Below are 4,330 nucleotides of genomic sequence, written 5' to 3' on the forward strand. Positions count from 1 at the left end.
GTGAGCCTATGAGGTTGTGACTTTGTCCTGTCAGGTAAAGGCTGATGACATTGTCGGCATGGATTTCAAGTCCATCGCCTTAACCACTTGGCCACAACTCCCCATGTGGACACTCAGGATTTCTCGCGATAGTCACATACCGGAGCCAGAAGTGATTTCAAGAGAGAGGCGTTTACTAACACGAACAATCTCTGCAGTTATTGGCAGGATTGAAATATACTCGGGGAGGCCTAAAAGGGTTCCTGGTACATTACAGAAGCATCTGGTGACAAAATACCCATTTTGTGCCAATGAGGTTGTGACTTCCCACTGTCGGGTAAAGGCTCACGACGTTGTTGGCAGGATTCGAACCTGCGCGGGGAGACCCCAATGGATTTCTAGTCCATCGCCTTAACCACTCGGCCACAACAACTCCCCTCACCTTAACCCTTGTGGACACTCCGCACTTCTCACGATATTCAGATACAAGTAGTGCAAGTTATTTCAAGTTATTTCGGGACGTATCGTGATAGTCGGACACCGGAGCCATAAGTGATTTCAAGAGAGAGGTGTTTCCCATCATGAAAAATCTGTGCCATTGCCAGCAGGATTGAAATATACTCAGGGAGACCTAAAAGGGTTCCTAGTGCATCAACTTAAATGAGCAGCCTGATTTGGCAACATGGCTTGCCAATTGTGAGACCATGGGGTTGTGATTACATCCTGTCTAGTAAAGGCTCACAACGTTGTTGGCAGGATTCGAACCTGCGCGGGGAGACCCCAATGGATTTCTAGTCCATCGCCTTAACCACTCGGCCACAACAACTCCCCTTGTGGACAATTCTCGTGATACTCAGTTACAGGAGCCAGAAGTGATCTTAAGAGAGAGGTGTTTCCCATCATGAAAGATCTGTGCCGTTGTCGGCAGAATTGAAATTAACACGAGGAGGCTGGAAGGGATTTCTAGTTCATCAACCGAACTAACTCCCATTGTGGACACTCCAGATTTCTTGCGGTAGTCAGATACCAGAGCCAGAAGTGATTTCAAGAGAGAGGCGTTTGCTATCACGAAAAATCTCTCCTGATGTCGGCAGGATTGAAATATACTCAGGGCAGCTTAAAAGGGTTCCGAATGCATCAACTTATGTGAGCAGCCTGATTTGGCGACATGCACTGTAAATCGTGAGACAATGAGGTTGTGACTACATGCTTTGTTGACGTGATTCGAACCTGTGCAGGGGGACCCCAATGGATTTCAAGTCCATCGCCTTAACCAGAAGGGATTTCGAGAGAAAGAAGTTTGCTATTACGTAAAAGCTCTGCCGTTGTCGGCAGGATTGAACTTAACACAAGGATGCCTAGATAGGACTCTAGCCTTAGCTAAGTAGCCTCATTTGGCAACAATGTCATGCATTGCCAGTCGTGAGCCTATGAGGTTGTGACTTTGTCCTGTCAGGTAAAGGTTGATGACATTGTCGGCATGGATTTCAAGTCCATCGCCTTAACCACTTGGCCACAAGAACTCCACTTCTGGACACTTAGGATTTCTCATGATAGTCAGATACTAGAGCCAGAAGTGATCTTAAGAGAGAGGCGTTTGCTAGCATGAAAAATCTCTGCAGTTATTGGCAGGATTGAAATATACTCGGGTAGGCCTAAAAGGGTTCCTGGTACATCATCGTAAGTGAGTAGCCTCATCTGGCAACAAATTGCCCACGGCGAGCCAATAAGGTTGTGACTTCCCAGTGTCAGGTAAAGGCTCACAACGTTGTCGGCAGGAATCGAACCTGCACGGAGAGACCGCAATGGATTTCTAGTCCATCGCCTTAACCACTCGGCCACAACAACTCCCCTTGTGGACACATGGTAATTATCAACATAGTCAGATACTAGAGCCAGGAGTGAGCTCAATAGAGAGGTGTTTCCTATCATGGAAAATCTGTGTCGTGGTAATTCTCAACATAGTCAGCATCTAGAGACAGACGTGATATCAAGAGAGAGGTGTTTGCCATCAAGAAAAATCTGCGCCGTTGTCGACAGAATTGAAATATACTTGGGGAAGCCTAAAATTGTTTGTAGGCCATCAACTTTGTTGAGTAGCCTCATTTGACAACAATTTCATGCACTGCTAATTGTGATCCGCTGAGGTTGTGACTTCATCCTGAAGGATAATGGCTTACAACGTTGTCGGCAGGATTCGAACCTGCGCGGGGAGACCCCAATGGATTTCTAGTCCATCGCCTTAACCACTCGGCCACAACAACTCCCCATGCAGTGCCTCGGGAGTTATATTGATAGTCAGATACTAGAGCCAGGAGTGAGCACAAGAGAGCAGTGTCCTATCATGGAAAATCTGTGTCGTTGTAGGCAGAATTGAAATTTACATGAGGAGGCTCAAAAGGATTTCTAGTTCATCACCCGAACTAACTCCCATTGTGGACACTCCGGACTTCTTGCGGTAGTCAGATACTAGAGCCAGAAGTGATCTCAAGAGAGAGGCGTCTGCCATCAAGAAAAATCAGCGCCGTTGTAGACAGAATTGTAATATACTTAGGGAAAACTAAAATGGTTTGTAATCCATCAACATAGTTGAGTAGCCTCATTCGGCAACAATTTCATGCATTGCTAATTGTGATCCCATGAGGTTGTGACTTCATCCTGCCGGGTAAGAGCTTACAACGTTGTCGGCAGGATTCGAACCTGCGCGGGGAGACCCCAATGGATTTCTAGTCCATCGCCTTAACCACTCGGCCACGACAACTCCCCTTGTGGTCACATGGTAATTCTCAACATAGTCAGATACTAGAGCCAAAAATGATTTCAAGAGAGAGGCGTTTGCCATCATGAAAAATCTGCGCCGTTGTCGGCAGAATTGAAATATACATGGTGCGGCCCCAACGTCCATCACCCTAACTAAATCCCCTTGTGGAAACTCCGGACTTCTCACAATAGTCAGATACTAAAAAGGCAGGTGATTTCAAGAGAAAGATGATAAAATCTGTTCCATTGTTGGCAAGATTGCAACCTGTGTGAGAAATTGCCAAGAGAACTCCTCATGTGGCCAATCGGACTTCTTGCGATGGTCAGATACTAGAGTCAGAAGTGACTTCAAGAGAGAGGCGTAGGCCATTATGAAAATTCATAATGGTAATTCTCATGGTAATTCTCAACATAGTCAGATACTCGAGCCAGAAGTGATCTTAAGAGAGAGGCGTTTGCTAAATCTCTGCAGTTATCGGCAGGATTGAAATATACTTGGGGAGCCCTAAAAGGGTTCCTGGTACATCAATGTAAGTAAGTAGCCTCATCTGGCAGAAAATTGCTCATTGTGAGCCAATGAGGTTGTGACTTCACACTGTCGGGTAAAGGCTGATGACGTTGTCGGCAGGATTCGAACCTGCGCGGGGAGACCCCAATGGATTTCTAGTCCATCGCCTTAACCACTCGGCCACAACAACTCCCCTTGTGGCCACTCGGTAATCCTCGCGATACTCACATACTGGAGCCAGAAGTGATCTCAAGAAAGAGGCGTCTGCCATCAAGAAAAATCTGCGCCGTTGTCGACAGAATTGAAATATACTCGGGGAAGCCTAAAATGGTTTGTAGGCCATCAACTTAGTTAAGTAGCCTCGTTCGACAACAATTTCATGCATTGCTAATTGTGATCCCCTGAGGTTGTGACTTCATCCTGAAGGGCAATGGCTTACAACGTTGTCGGCAGGATTCGAACCTGCGCGGGGAGACCCCAATGGATTTCTAGTCCATCGCCTTAACCACTCGGCCACGACAACTCCCCTTGTGGACACTCGGTAATTCTTGTTATAGTCACATACTGGAGCCAGAAGTGATCTCAAGAGAGAGGCGTCTGCCATCAAGAAAAATCTGCGCCGTCGTCGACAGAATTGAAATATACTCGGGGAAGCCTAAAATGGTTTGTAGGCCATCAACTTAGTTAAGTAGCCTCGTTCGACAACAATTTCATGCATTGCTAATTGTGATCCCCTGAGGTTGTGACTTCATCCTGAAGGGTAATGGCTTACAACGTTGTCAGCAGGATTCGAACCTGCGCGGGGGAGACCCCAATGGATTTCTAGTCCATCGCCTTAACCACTCATGGTAATTCTCAACGTTAGATACTAGAGCCAGGAGTGAGCTCAATAGAGAGGCGTTTCCTATCATGGAAAATCTGTGTCGTTGTCGGCAGAATTGAAATATACATGGTGCGGCTCCAATGGATTCCATGTCCATCACCCTAACTAAATCGCCTTGTGGAAACTGCGGACTTCTCGCAATAGTCAGATACTAAAAAGGCAGGTGATTTCAAGAGAGAAGTGTTTGCCATAATGAAAAA

The 4,330-nt window shown here is 46.4% G+C and overlaps 7 non-coding genes across 7 annotated transcripts; all 7 read right to left on the reverse strand.

Annotated features, from left to right (window-relative positions):
- Positions 1–330: 330 nt before the first annotated feature.
- On the reverse strand, positions 331–412 carry trnas-aga (transfer RNA serine (anticodon AGA)). Its single transcript has one exon. It is a non-coding gene; the product is annotated as a tRNA-Ser (tRNA).
- A 311-nt stretch (positions 413–723) lies between these two features.
- trnas-aga (transfer RNA serine (anticodon AGA)) lies at positions 724–805 on the reverse strand. The gene has a single exon. It is a non-coding gene; the product is annotated as a tRNA-Ser (tRNA).
- A 940-nt stretch (positions 806–1,745) lies between these two features.
- trnas-aga (transfer RNA serine (anticodon AGA)) lies at positions 1,746–1,827 on the reverse strand. Its single transcript has one exon. It is a non-coding gene; the product is annotated as a tRNA-Ser (tRNA).
- Positions 1,828–2,161: 334 nt separating this feature from the next.
- trnas-aga (transfer RNA serine (anticodon AGA)) lies at positions 2,162–2,243 on the reverse strand. The gene has a single exon. It is a non-coding gene; the product is annotated as a tRNA-Ser (tRNA).
- A 415-nt stretch (positions 2,244–2,658) lies between these two features.
- On the reverse strand, positions 2,659–2,740 carry trnas-aga (transfer RNA serine (anticodon AGA)). The gene has a single exon. It is a non-coding gene; the product is annotated as a tRNA-Ser (tRNA).
- A 615-nt stretch (positions 2,741–3,355) lies between these two features.
- On the reverse strand, positions 3,356–3,437 carry trnas-aga (transfer RNA serine (anticodon AGA)). The gene has a single exon. It is a non-coding gene; the product is annotated as a tRNA-Ser (tRNA).
- Positions 3,438–3,688: 251 nt separating this feature from the next.
- trnas-aga (transfer RNA serine (anticodon AGA)) lies at positions 3,689–3,770 on the reverse strand. The gene has a single exon. It is a non-coding gene; the product is annotated as a tRNA-Ser (tRNA).
- Between the last annotated feature and the right edge of the window lie 560 nt (positions 3,771–4,330).

The sequence above is a fragment of the Fistularia commersonii genome, chromosome 11 (genome assembly GCF_037954325.1).
Source record: "Fistularia commersonii isolate RoL2024-O1a breed Wild chromosome 11, RoL_Fcom_v1.0, whole genome shotgun sequence".
Classification (NCBI taxonomy): Eukaryota; Metazoa; Chordata; class Actinopteri; order Syngnathiformes; family Fistulariidae; genus Fistularia; species Fistularia commersonii.